The 15465-nt window shown below is 40.2% G+C and overlaps 2 pseudogenes; one reads left to right on the forward strand and one right to left on the reverse strand.

The window, feature by feature from the left end:
- Positions 1-7083: 7083 nt before the first annotated feature.
- Positions 7084-7202, reverse strand: LOC134929838 (5S ribosomal RNA; annotated as a pseudogene).
- A 7331-nt stretch (positions 7203-14533) lies between these two features.
- Positions 14534-14652, forward strand: LOC134930810 (5S ribosomal RNA; annotated as a pseudogene).
- Positions 14653-15465: the final 813 nt, after the last annotated feature.

Raw genomic sequence — 15465 nt, forward strand, 5'->3', positions numbered from 1 at the left:
CGGCGGCGGCTGTGTGGCACCGGTTCACTAGCCAATCAGAGCTCGCAGACCGGCAGCCAATCAGGAGCCGGTCCACAAGCTCTGATTGGCTAACGCCGCCGGAGACTGGACACACGCAGTGCTGCTAGTGCTGGCAGCAGCGGTGAGGGGAGGGAGAGATGCTGCGCTCTCCTCCCATCACATTTCGGCGTGACATGGGCGAGTGGGGCATGATGCCCTGGCCGCCGGCGGTGCCCCCCTCTCCTGGGCCTGACAAGGTGCCATGGGCACGTGCCCCACTCGCCCTACCCTAGTTACGCCTCTGTTGCAAATAGATATGATTAGAGTTAAAACAGGTGATGGTAATCTGCGCATTGAGGTGTTAGGTGTTAGCTGGGTCGGGTTGTGCTGCAAGTGCAGGGGATGTCCAGTCCCTATTGTTACAGTCTTAAAGAATGGGTAATCAATGCAAGAACACAATGTGAGAAATTTAACTGCGCTCTACCCCTGATGTTCATATGTCTCAATCTGTTTAAATCGGAAATACCTGTGCTGTTTCTTAGCTTGAGATCAATAATACCAGTGAGTGGAAAAGTATAACTAAAAGGTGTTTTATTGATTGCTAATTGGATAGGGTATGCGTTCCAAACAAAGTCCAAATGCTGTCCTTCTCTTAAGTGAAAGTCCAACAAGCTCTTTCTATTACTGAAAGTGCCCTTTTTGATGCAAGGAGTAATAACTTCAAAACATCCTTTTCCTAGTAATAGTTCACATTGAATTACAGTCTTTGATCCTTAATGAAGTAACAGAGACTGGCGTCCCGTGTCTCTGTTGAGGTCTAGCGGATTAAAGTCCTTACCGTTGCGGCCGTGTTCGTGAGGAGTCCGGGTGCGGGTCTACGCTGAGATTCTGGAGGGACTCTGGACCAGTCAGCTAACGGCGATCAGCACTTGTTCGCTCGGTTCGTCCTTGTACGGATTCACCGTGAGCCTGCTGTCTTCACCGTGCCGATCCTGTGTCCGTGGAGAGGGTGCGCCGCTGTGGAACCTGTCCGGGAATCCACAGCGAGGCACACCAGTCCACTTGTCGAGCCGCACCTGCAGTCTCCCTCCTTGCCGCCCGTCCGCCTGCACTCACTTACCAGTCTTGCTGCGCTGTTACTGCAAGCTCGTCGTCGGTTCTCCGGGGTTCCTCTTGCATCCACTGACCACTTAGATGTAGTTGCTTTCCTTGGTGTGCAAGGGTAGGGAGGGTGTAAGGGTAGATGGGATCTAGTTTTTTGCAATTGTTTGCCAGCGCGTTACCCCCCTTTTACCAGCCAGCCACACTCATTCTAACACTGTTAGCAGCCGCAGCACCCCTAGCCCCCACACAGTATTAATAGAAGGACCCTTTCCCACCACAGAACCAGATTGCAAATAGATATGATTAGAGTTAAGATAAGATAGATTGTAAATAGATAAGAGTGAAGTTACGATAAAATAGATTGTAAATTAGATAAGATTAAAGTTAAGGTAACACAGATAGATAGATAGATAGATAGATAGATAGATAGATAGATAGATAGTAAATAGATAGGTAGATAGATAGATAGATAGATAGATAGATAGTAAATAAATAGTTAAATAGATAGTAAATAGATAAGATTAGAGTTAAGATAAGATAGATTGTAAATAGATGAGATTGGAGTTACGATAACATAGATATATTGTAAATATATAAGATTGGAGTTAAATTAGAGTAACAGTATTTACCAGCTGTGGCAGTACTGGGGGGCAATGAGGGGATTAAGTACAGGCAGTGCTAGGGTAGGGAAGGTGTAAGGGTAGATAGGATCTAGTTTTTTGCAATTGTTAGCCAGCACGTTACCCCCTTTTACCACCCAGCCACACTCATTCTAACACTGTTTGCAGCCGCAGCACCCCTAGCCCCCACACAGTATTAATAGCAGGACCCTTTCCCACCACAGCACCAGTCACCTACTCACCCCTGCAACACCCACCATGACAATGTTAGATAGATAAATAGATAAGATGTATAGATAAGATTAAGTGAAAATAGATAACATTAGAGCTGATATAACATAAATAAGATAAATTGTAAATGGTAAGATTAGACTTAAGATAACACAGATAGATAGATAGATAGATAGATAGATAGATAGATAGATAGACAGACAGATAGATAGATAGATAGATAGATAGATAGATAGATAGATAGATAAAATAGATTGTTAATAGATAAGATTAGAGTTAAGATAATATACATAGATTGTAAATAGATAAGATTTCAGTTAAGATTAGATAAAGTAAGGGTGGATAACAGCTGCGGCAGTACTGGGTTACAAGGAGGGGATTAGGGGCAGGCAGTGCTGAGGATAGGGAGGGTGTAAGAGTAGATAGCATCTAGTAATTTGCAATTGTTTGCCAGCGCGTTACCCCCTTAGATAGATAAATAAGATAGATTGTAAATAGATAAGATTAGAGTTAAGGTAAAACAGATAGATAGATAGATAGATAGATAGATAGATAGATAGATAGATAGTAGAGAGTAGATAGATATATAGATTGTAAAAAGATAAGATTAGAGTTAAGATAAAATAGAGTGTAAGTAGATAAGAATGAAGTTTCGATAAAATAGATAGATTGTGAATAGATAAGATTAGAGTTAAGGTAAAATAGATAGATAGATAGATAGATAGATAGATAGATAGAGATAGTAAATAGATAAGATTCGAGTAAAAATAAAATAGATTGTAAATAGATAAGATTAGCGTTAAGGATAGATAGATAGATAGATAGATAGATAGATAGATAGATAGATAAAATAGATTGTAAATAGATAAGATTAGAGTTAAAATAATATACATAGATTGTAAATAGATAATATTTTAGTTAAGATTAGATAGATAGTAAGGGTGGATAACAGCTGCGGCAGTACTGGGTTACAAGGAGGGGATTAGGGGCAGGCAGTGCTGGGGATAGGGAGGGTGTAAGAGTAGATAGCATCTAGTAATTTGCAATTGTTTGCCAGCGCGTTACCCCCTTAGATAGATAAATAACATAGATTGTAAATAGATAAGATTAGAGTTAAGGTAAGACAGATAGATAGATAGATAGATAGATAGATAGATAGAAAGATAGATAGATAGATAGATAGATAGATAGATAGATAGATAGATAGATAGATAGATAGATAGATAGATAGTAAATAGATAAGATTAGAGTAAAAATAAAATAGATTGTAAATAGATAAGATTAGCGTTAAGGTTAGTTAGATAGATAGATAGATAGATAGATAGATAGATAGATAAAATAGATTGTAAATAGATAAGATTAGTTAAGATAAAATACATAGATTGTAAATAGATAATATTTTAGTTAAGATTAGATAGATAGTAAGGGTGGATAACAGCTGCGGCAGTACTGGGTTACAAGGAGGGGATTAGGGGCAGGCAGTGCTGGGGATAGGGAGGGTGTAAGAGTAGATAGCATCTAGTTATTTGCAATTGTTTGCCAGCGTGTTACCCCCTTAGTTTGATAAATAAATAAGATAGATTGTAAATAGATAAGATTAGAGTTAAGGTAAGACAGACAGATAGATAGATAGATAGATAGATAGATAGATAGATAGATAGATAGTCAATAGATAGATAAACAGATAGATAGATAGATAGATAGATAGATAGATAGATAGATAGATAGATTGTAAATAGATAAGATTAGCATTAAGACAATATTAATAGATTGTAAATAGATATGATTAGAGTTAAGATAAGATAGATTGTAAATAGATAAGACTGAAGTTACGATAAAATAGATTGTAAAGTAGTTAAGATTAGAGTTAATCTAACACAGATAGATAGATAGATAGATAGATAGATAGATAGATAGATAGACAGAGAAATAGATAGATAGATAGATAGATAGTATATAAATAAATAGATAGATAGTAAATAGATAAGATTAGAGTTAAGATAAGATAGATTGTAAATAGATAAGATTGGAGTTACGATAACATAGATATATTGTAAATAGATAAGATTGGAGTTAAATTAGAGTAACAGTAGTTACATAAATACAGTAGATAAATAAATAAATAAATAAATAGATAAGATATATAAATAAGATAAATTATAAATAGATAAGATTAGAGTTGATTTAATATAAATAAGAGAGATAGAATGTAAATAGATAAGAATAGAGTTAAGATAAGACAGATAGGCAGACAGACAGACAGATAGATTGTAAATAGATAAGATTAGTGTTAAGATAATTGTGAATAGATACAATTAGAGTTAAGATAAGATAGATTGTAATTAGATAAGATTGGCGTTAAGATAACATAGATAGATAGATAGATAACATAGATAGATTGTAAATAGATAAGATTAGAGTTAAGATAAACAACATAGATTGTAAATAGGTAAGATTTAAGTTAAGGTTAGATAGATAGTAAGGGTAGATAACAGCTGCGGTGTTAGTGGGGGCCAAAGAGGGTATTAGCGGCAGGCAGTGCTGGGGGTAGGGAGAGGGTAAGGGTACTGTTAGCAGCTGCGGCAGCCCTATCCCCCACTCAGAATTAATAGCGGTAACCCGCCACAGCACCAGTCACCCCTGCAACACTGAGTATGATAAGGTTAGATAGATAGATAAATAAATAGATAAGATGTATAGATAAGATAAATTGTACATAGATAAGATTAAAGTTGATATAAGATAAATAAGATAGATATATTGAATATAGATAAGATTAAAGTTAAGATAAAACAGATAGATAGATAGATAGATAGATAGATAGATAGAAAGAAAGATAGATAAAATTAGAGTTAAGAAAAGATTGATTGTAAATAGATAAGATTAGAGCTAAGGTAAAATAGATAGGTGGATAGGTAAGATAGATAGATAGATTGTAAATAGATAAGATTAGAGTTAAGATATTATACATAGATTGTAAATAGATAAGATTTTATTTAAGATTAGATAGATAGTAAGGGTAGATAACAGCTGCGGCAGTACTGGGGGGCAAGGAGGGGATTAGGGGCAGGCACTGCTGGGGATAGGGAGGGTGTAAGAGTAGATAGCATCTAGTAATTTGCAATTGTTTGCCAGCACGTTACCCCCTTAGTTAGATAGATAAATAAATAAGATAGATTGTAAATAGATAAGATTAGAGTTAAGGTAAGACAGACAGATAGATAGTAAATAGATAGATAGACTGTAAATAGATAAAATTAGAGTTAAGATAATATTGATAGATTGTAAATAGATATGAGTAGAGTAGAGTTAAGATAAGATAGATTGTAAATAGATATGATTGGAGTTACAATAAAATAGATAGATTGTAAATAGATAAGATTAGAGTTAAGGTAAGCAGATAGATAGATAGATAGATAGATAGATTGTAAATAGATAAGATTAGAGTTAAGATAAAATACATAGATTGTAAATAGATAAGATTTAAATTAAGGTTAGATAGATAGTAACGGTAGATAACAGCTGCAGTATTACTGGGGGCAAGGAGGGGATTAGGGGAAGGCAGTGGTGGGGGTAGGGAGAGGGTAAGGGTGCTGTTAGCAGCTGCAACAGCCCTATCCCCCACTCAGTATTAATTGCGGCACCCTAACTCACCACAGCATCAGTCACCCCTGCAACACTGATCATGATAAGTTTAGATAAATAAATAGATAAGTTGTATAGATATGATTAATTGAAATAAGATTAGAGTTGAGAAGATAAATAGAATAGATCTATAGAATATAGATAAGATTCAAGTTAAGATAAAATAGATAGATTGTAAATACATAAGATTAGAGTTAAGATAATATAGACAGATTGTAAATAGATACAATTAGAGATAAGATAAGCTAGATTGTAAATAGATAAGATTGGAGTTAAGATAAAATAGTTAGATTGTATATAGATAATATTGGAGTTAAATTAGAGAGAGTAATGGTAGATAACAGTTTCGGCAGTACTGCTGGGCAATGAGGGGATTAGGGACAGGCAGTGCTAGAGGAAGGGAGGTGTAGATAGGATCTAGTTTTTTGCAATTGTTTGTCAGCACGTTACCCCCTTTTACCAGCCGGCCACACTCATTCTGACACTGTTAGCAGCCGCTGCACCCCTAGCCCCCACACAGTATTAATAGCAGCACCCTAACCCACCACAGCACCAGTCACCTACTCACCCCTGCAACACCCACCATAATAAGGTTAGATAGATAGATAAATAGATAAGATATATAGATAAGATAAATTATAAATAGATAAGATTAGAGTTGATTTAATATAAATAAGATAGATAGAATGTAAATGGATAAGAATAGAGTTAAGATAAGACAGATAGATAGACAGACAGACAGATTGTAAATAGATAAGATTAGTGTTAAAATAATTGTGAATAGATACGATTAGAGTTAAGATAAGATAGATTGTAATTAGATAAGATTGGAGTTATGATAAAATAGATAGATTGTAAATAGATACGATTAGAGTTAAGGTAAGGTATACCGCACAGGAAGATGTTAAAGTATAAATTAGATATTATACGTACCAAAATACAATGATAAAGAAAGAAAAGGCAATCTTTTCTATTCAATCTTAGATTTGGTGGTGCACTCTGAGTCAGTAATGAAACATACAACAAAAAGGAGAAAAGAAGACTCTTTTATGGGTGCACTCTTAAATTTTCTTAAAGTATTAGAGATAAGATAATTGATAAAATCATTTAATTTTTATTAATATCACAAATAAAATAAAACATATAGTAGTTGGATACACAAGTGAAAAAAAGAAGAAACAATGGAACCAATAATGCTGATATTGATGTTAAATAGTGGTAACAAGCTGTCTGGGTTGAATCAAAATTCAAGTATACAATGAATCCACAGATTTGACTCAAATATCTGCCTGAGAGAATTTTTTTTTACATTTATTTAGATTGTAGGATACTCTGAGCCTCAGTAATAGTTGTGAATATTGACCGAAATAAGGACAGTAATGATTACCCTGCAACTTGTGTTGAAAGAGAGGTAGAATGAAAGTTAGATACAAAAGATGAATCTGCTGTCAGTGTTAGACATTGAGCATGAACGTCCAAAAATATTCTACTAAACCGAGTATTCCCCAAGAGTCTCCCACTCGAGTACTGACTCAGCCCAACACTGATTAGCTTCCATGATCGGATGGGTTCGGGCGTTTCCAGTGTGGTATGATAGTAGAAAAAGTAACCAATAATCTTATGCTCTGGAATCACTGATGAGAGTTCACAAATATTCTTAGATAAAATGTGATAGGAATTATTGACAGTACTAAGTCCAAGGGAGAAAGTTTATAGAGGATCTGCTGCCAATGTTAGACAGGGGAAAACCCCTGAATCAACGGTGAGAGTCCAGAAAAATAGTTGAAGTAAGAAGAGATCAGAAAAAGTGGACAAAGATGTTTGAACAGAAAAAAGTTCCCAATAGTACAGGTCTTTGAGTATAAATATATATATATATATATATGTATAATATGATATATCAGATATAAATATCAAATAGTATTTTAGAGGAAGACTTCCAGATATACCAGTAATTCAGATATAATAATGAATGATGCGACTCAAAAGAGACTAAAAATTAGCCACCAATGAGTAAACAAGAAGAGAAGGGCAACACTGTGGCTGGGATAAAATAGGATTTTAATACCTACTGGTAAATCCTTTTCTCTTAGTCCGTAGAGGATGCTGGGGTCATCATAGAACCATTTGGTATAGACGGGATCCGCAGGAGACATGGGCACTTTAAGACTTTGAAAGGGTGTGAACTGCTCATCCCTCTATGCCCCTCCTCCAGACTCCAGTTATAGGAACTGTGCCCAGGGAGACGGACATTTCGAGGATAGGATTTATTGTTAAACTAAGGTGAGATTCATACCAGCTCACACCTCAAGCATGCCGCACAACGTGGCATTCAACAGAACACAGGCCAACGGCATGAACACTTGCAGCAACAGGCTGACTATAAACGTAACACAACATGTGTGTAACCACAACTAATAACTGCAGATATAGTACGCACTGGGACGGGCGCCCAGCATCCTCTACGGACTAAGAGAAAAGGATTTACCGGTAGGTATTAAAATCCTATTTTCTCATACGTCCTAGAGGATGCTGGGGTCATCATAGAACCATGGGGTTATACCAAAGCTCTAGAATGGGCAGGAGAGTGTGGACGACTCTGCAGCACTGATTGACCAAACTTAAGGTCTTCATCGGCCAAGGTGTCAAACTTGTAGAATTTTGCAAATGTGCTTGACCCCGACCAAGTAGCTGGTCGGCAAAGTTGCAATGCCGAGACCCCCCGGGCAGCCGACTAGGATGAGCCCACCTTTCTAGTAGAATGGGCTTTCACCGAATCCGGTAACAGCAATCCAGCCGTGGAATGAGCGTGCTGAATCATGTTACAGATCCAGCGTGCAATGGTCTGCTTGGAAGCAGGACACCCCACCTTGTTGGGAACATACAGGACAAACCGAGCCTCTGTTTTCCTAATCTGAGCCATTCTGGCGACGTAAATCTTCAAAGCTCTGACCACATCCAGAGATTTTGACTCAGCGAAGGCGTCAGTAGCCACAGGCACCACAATAGGTTGGTTCATGTGGAAAGAGGAAACCACTTTCGGTAGAAATTGTTGACGTGTACTCAATTCAGCTCTGTCTTCATGGAAGATCAAATAAGGGCTCTTGTGAGACAAGGCCGCTAACTCAGACACCTGCCTTGCAGATGTCAAGGCCAACAGGATGACCACTTTCCAAGTGAGGAATTTCAACTCCACCTTCCATAAAGGTTCAAACCAATGTGATTGAAGGAACTGCAACACCACATTAAGATCCCATGGTGCCACTGGAGGCACAAATGGAGGTTGGATGTACAACAAGCCTTTCACGAAAGTCTGAACTTCTGGAAGGGAGGCCAACTGTTTCTGAAAGAAAACCGATAAGGCCGAAATCTGTACCTTAATTGAGACCAATTTTAGGCCCACATCCACACCTGCTTGTAGAAAATGGAGAAAACGTCCTAGCCAAAACTCCTCCGTAGGAGCCCCCTTGGATTCACACCAAGAAACATATTTTCTCCAAATACGGTGGTAATGTTTAGATGTTACCACTTTCCTGGCCTGAATAAGTGTGGAAATTACTTCACTGGGAATACCCTTACGGGCTAGGATTTTGCGCTCAACCGCCATGCCGTCAAACGTAGCCACGGTAAGTCCTGATACACGCACGGCCCCTGTTGTAACAGGTCCTCGCGCAGAGGAAGAGGCCAGGGATCTCCTATGAGTAATTCCTGTAGATCTTGATACCAAGCCCTCCGAGGCCAGTCTGAGACAATGAGGATCGCCCGGATCTTTGTTCTTCTTATGATCTTTAGAACCTTTGGAATGAGAGGAAGTGGAGGGATTACATACACCGACTGAAACACCCACGGTGTCACCAGCGCATCCACTGCGATTGCTTGAGGGTCCCTTGACCTGGAACAATATCTCTGAAGATTCTTGTTGAGACGAGAAGTCTACCTGAGGAACTCCCCAACGACTTGTCACCTCTGCGAAGACTTCTTGGTGGAGGCCCCACTCTCCTGGATGGAGATCGTGTCTGCTGAGGAAGTCTGCTTCCCAGTTGTCCACTCCTGGAAGAAAGATTGCTGACAGAGCGCTTGTATGCCTTTCCGCCCAGCGGAAAATCCTTGTGGTTTCTGCCATTGCCGCTCTGCCTTTCGATCCGCCCTGACGGTTTATGTACGCTGCTGCTGTTACATTGTCCGACTGGATCAGTACAGGCAGATCTCGAAGAAGATATTCCGCTTGCAGAAGGCTGTTGTAAATGGCCCTTAACTCCAGAACATTTATGTGGAGACAAGTTTCCTGACTTGACCATCTTCCTTGGAAGTTAACTCCCATTGTGACTGCCCCCCCAGCCTCAGAGGCTTGCATCTGTGGTCACCAGGATCCAGTCCTGTATCCCGAATCTGCGCCCCTCTAGGAGGTGAGAGCTGTGCAGCCACCACAGGAGTGATACCCTGGTCTTGGAGGACAGGATTATCCTCCGGTGCATGTGTAGGTGTGACCCGGACCACTTGTCCAACAGGTCCCACTGGAACACTCTGGCATGGAATCTGCCAAACTGAATGGCCTCTTAGGCCGCAACCATCTTTCCCAGCAACCAAATGCATTAATGGATTGACACTCTTGCTGGTTTCAGAATTTGTTTGATCAGACTCTGAAGTTCCAGAGCCTTGTCCACTGGAAGAAAGACTCTCTGTAGTTCTGTGTCCAATATCATTCCCAAAAACGACAACCGCATCGTCGGAATCAACTGTGATTTTGGCAAATTTAGGAGCCAACCATGTTGCTGAAGAACTGTCAGGGAAAGTACAACATTTTGCACCTACTGGTCCCTGGATCTTGCCTTTATCAGGAGATCGTCCAAGTATGGGATAATCGTGGCTCCATGCTTGCGAAGGAGAACCATCATCTCCGCCATCACTTTGGTGAAAATCCTCGGCGCCGTGGACAGACCAAACGGCAGCGTTTTAAATTTTAATGACAATCCTGAATTGCAAATCTCAGGTAAGCCTGATGCGGAGGATAAATGGGAACATGTAAGTAGGCATCTTTTATGTCCACCGACACCATAAAATCCCCTTCCTCCAGACTGCAGATCACTGCTCGGAGAAACTCCATCTTGAATTTGAATTTTTTTAGGTAGAAATTTAGGGATTTCAGGTTTAGGATTGGTCTGACCGAGCCATCCGGTTTCGGGACCACAAACAGGCTTGAATAAAAACCTTCTCCCTGTTGTGACTGGGGAACCCCGACGATAACTTGATTTTGACACAACTTTTGTATTGCGTCGCAGACTACCTCCCTGTCCTGAAGCGAAGCTGGTAAGGCCGATTTGAAAAAAAGGCGAGGAGGAACATCTTGAAACTCCAGCTTGTACCCTTGGGATACTATTTGTAAAACCCATGGGTCTAGGTCCGAACGAACCCAAAACTGACTGAAGAGTTTGAGACGTGCTCCCACCGGTGCGGCCTCCCGCATAGGAGCCCCAACGTCATGCGGTGGAATTGGCAGAAGCCTGGGAGGACTTCTGCACCTGGGAGCCTGACAAGGCTAGTTATCGTTTACCTCTTCCCCTTCCTCTAGTAGCAAGAAAGGAAGAACCTCGGCCCTTTCTGTATTTATTGGGCCAAAAGGACTGCATCTGATAGTGATGCGTTTTCTTTTGTTGTGGAGGAACATAAGGTAAAAAGGATGACTTACCCGCGGTAGCAGTAGACACCAAATCATCATGGCCGTCACCAAATAAGGCCTTACCTTTATATGGTAGAGATTCCATACTTTTCTTGGAATCAGCATCATCATTCCATTGGTGTATCCACAACGCTCATCTAGCTGAGACTGCCATGGCATTTGCCTTAGATCCCAAAAGACCAATATCTCTCGCAGCTTCCTTAAGGTATGCTGCATCCTCCTTGATATAACCCAGTGTCAAGAGGACGCTATCCCTATCTAGGGTATCTATTTCAGAAGACAAGTTGTCTGCACACTTTTCGATAGCACTACTTACCCACGCAGATGCAATGACAGGTCTGAGTAGTGTACCTGTGGTCGCATAAATGGAATTTAACGTAGTTTCCTGTTTACGATCCACAGGATCCTTAAGGGCCGCCGTGTCAGGTGACGGGAGAGACACCTTTTTAGACAAACGTGACAGGGCCTTGTCCACAGTGGGGGGTGACTCCCACTTTTCCCTGTCCGCCGAGGGAAATCGATAAGCTACCGTAATTCTTTTGGGAATCTGAAACTTTTTGTCAGGCGCTTCCCAGAGTTTTTCAAATAGCGTGTTCAGTTCATGAGAGGGAGGAAACATTACCTCAGGTTTCCTTTCCTTATACATACAGACCCTTTTATCAGGGACAGCCGGGTCCTCAGTGATATGCATTACCTCTTTAACCGCCACAATCATGTACTGAATGCTTTTTGCCAATTTTGGATCTAATCTGGAATCGCTATAGTCGGCACTGGAATCAGAATCTGTGTCGGTATCAGTGTCTGCCAAATGGGCCAGCGTACGTTTCTGTGACCTTGAGGGGACCTGACTTTGCAATAACATATCTTCTACAGATTTCATCCATGCCTGGGTCTGAGACTCAGACTTATCTAGCCTCTTACTAATAAGAGCCACATTATCATTCAAGGCGTTCAATACATTTCTCCAATCCGGCATCGGCGTGGCCGACAGGGTCACCCCCACAGCCGTTTGTGTCCCTAATACAGCCTCCTCCTGGGAAGAGCCTTCAGCCTCAGACATGTCGACACACATGCACCAAACACTCCCAGACACACCGGGCATATAGGGGACAGACCCACAGTAAAGCCTGTCAGAGAGACACAGAGGGGATTTGCCAGCTCACACCCCAGCACCCAAACAGCGGTTCTGAAGCACCCAATAAACGCCCCAGACCTTTAGCGCTTTTTATATAAAGTATATTGCACCAAATTTAGCCAGTGCCCCCCCACCCCATTTTGCACCCTGATACTTGTCAGTCTGAAGGAAGGACCAGCGTCTTTGCACCCTGATGGAGAGAAAATGGCGCAGAGTGAGCTGTGAGGATGAAGCTCCGCCTCCTTAATGGCACGCTTACGTCCCGTTTCTTGTATGATTATACTGGCGGGGGTTTTGGGACAGTGCCTCGGCACTAATATCCCCTCTTGCCACTGAGGATTTATTAGCTGCCCAGGGCGCCCCCACCCCGCCAAGCCCTGCACCCTGTAGTGCTGCATGTATGTAGGAGATTGGCGCGCTGCGGTACCTCAGATAAATGCCGTCACTGAAGTCTTCTTTTCTTCCTCTACTCACCTGTCTTCTGACTTCTGGCTCTGAAAGGGGGTGACGGCAGGCTGCGGGAGTGAGCATCTAGGCGTACCCAGTGATCAGCACCCTCAGCAGCTAATGGTGTCCTGTAGCCAGAAGCAGAGCCCTTGAACTCACTGGAAGTGGGTCATACTCCTCTCCCCTAAGTCCCACGAAGCAGGGAGACTGTTGCCAGCAGCCTCCCTAAACATAAAAAAACCTCACAAAAAGTATTTTTTCAGAGAAACTCAGTAGAGCTCCCTGCAGTGCGTCCAGTCTCACTGGGCACAATACTAAAATTGGAGTCTGGAGGAGGGGCATAGAGGGAGGAGCCAGTTCACACCCTATAAAAGTCTTAAAGTGCCCATGTCTCCTGCGGATCCCGTCTATATCCCATGGTTCTATGATGACCCCAGCATCGTCTAGGACATATGAGAAGTATACTGACTAAAAAATATACTGTTGAAAAATAAATCAACAACAACAGTAACAACACTCCTCTCCCAATGAAAAACTGCAGCTACAATAGAGTAACACTGTAGCTTGAACAGATGTAATACACTGAGTATAAAGATACTGTTGAAAAATAATAAATACCAATAATGAATACACCCTTCTAGTAGTAACAGACTACGGCCCTAATAGACCAAATAGGGGTTGATTATTTGTTATAAACAGACAAAAGGCGGCAGAAATTACACTTGTATATAACAGATTCGTGTGCAATAAGCGGGTGACTCTGTAAACAGATATTACCCGTGACTGTGTCAAAATCCCAGAGGATTGTCAGATGCCGCACAGCTGCAGTGTGCTTCGGTTCGAAGGTGCTGTGAAGCCGCTGTGCTGGAGAGAGATGAGACGTAGGCAGGCAGTTAGAGACGTCCGTGGTCCCGGACAGCCAGAGATCGGAAGACACGTTTCGCCCGTCCGCCGGGCTTGGTCACTTCCTTGTAATTTCTGCCACCTTTTGTCTGTTTGTAACAATTAATTAACCCCTATTTGGTCTATTGGGGCTGTAGTTTGTTACTACTAGAAGGGTGTATTCATTATTGGTATTTATTATTTTTCAACAGTATCTTTATACTCGGTGTATTACATCTGTTCAAGCTACAGTGTTACTCTATTGTAGTCGCAGTTTTTCATTGGGAGAGGAGTGTTGTTACTGTTGTTGTTCATTTATTTTTCAACAGTATATTTTTGACTTAGTATATTTATCCCAGCCACAGTGTTGCCTTTCTCTTCTTGTTTACTCATTGGTGGCTAATTTTTAGTCTCTTTTGAGTCGCATCATTCATTATTATATCTGAATTACTGGTATATCTGGAGTCTTCCTCTAAAATACTATTTGATATTTATATCTGATATATCATATTATACATATATATTTATTTATACTCAAAGACCTGTACTATTGGCAGCTTTTTTTCTGTTCAAACATCTTTGTCCACTTTTTCTGATCTCTTCTTACTTCAACTATTTTTCTGGACTCTCACCATTGATTCAGGGGTTTTCCCCTGTCTAACATCGGCAGCAGATCCTCTATAAACTTTCTCCCTTGGACTTAGTACTGTCAATAATTCCTATCACATTTTATCTAAGAATATTCGTGAACTCTCATCAGTGATTCCAGAGCATAAGATTATTGGTTACTTTTTCTACTATCATACCACACTGGAAACACCCGAACCCATCCGATCTTGGAAGCTAATCAGTGTTGGGCTGAGTCAGTACTCGAGTGGGAGACTTTTGGGGAATACTTGGCTTAGTAGAATATTGCTCGATGTCTAACATTGACAGCAGATTCATCTTTTGTATCTAATTTTCATTCTACCTCTCTTTCAACACAAGTGGCAGGGTAATCATTACTGTCCTTATTTCGGTCAATATTCACAACTATTACTGAGGCTCAGAGTATCCTATAATAAAAATAAATTGAAATATTTTTCTTTCTCTCAGGCAGATATTTGAGTCAAATCTGTGGATTTATTGTATACTTGAATTTTGATTCAACCCAGACAGCTCGTAACCACTATTTAACATCAATATCAGCATTATTGGTTCCATTGTTTCTTCTTTTTTTACTTGTGTATCCAACTACTATATGTTTTATTTTATTTGTGATATTAATAAAAATTAAATGATTTTATCAATTATCTTAAATCTAATACTTTAAGATCATTTAAGAGTGCACCCATAAAAGAGTCTTCTTTTCTCCTTTTTGTTGTAGAGTTAAGGTAAGACAGATAGATTTATAGATAGATAGATAGATAGATAGATAGATAGATAGATAGATAGATAGTTGTAAATAGATATGATTAGAGTTAAGATAATATTGATAGATTGTAAATAGATATGATTAGAGTTAAGATAAGATAGATTGTAAATAGATAATATTGGAGTTACGATAAAATAGATAGATTGTATATAGATAAGATTGGAGTTAAATTAGAGTAACAGTAGATAACAGCTGCGGCAGTACTGGGGGGTAATGAGGGGATTAGGGACAGGCAGTGCTATGGTAGGGAAGATAGGATCTAGTTTTTTGCAATTGTTTACCAGTGCATTTCCCCCTTTTACCAGCCAGC

Source organism: Pseudophryne corroboree, chromosome 5 (genome assembly GCF_028390025.1).
Source record: "Pseudophryne corroboree isolate aPseCor3 chromosome 5, aPseCor3.hap2, whole genome shotgun sequence".
Classification (NCBI taxonomy): domain Eukaryota; kingdom Metazoa; phylum Chordata; class Amphibia; order Anura; family Myobatrachidae; genus Pseudophryne; species Pseudophryne corroboree.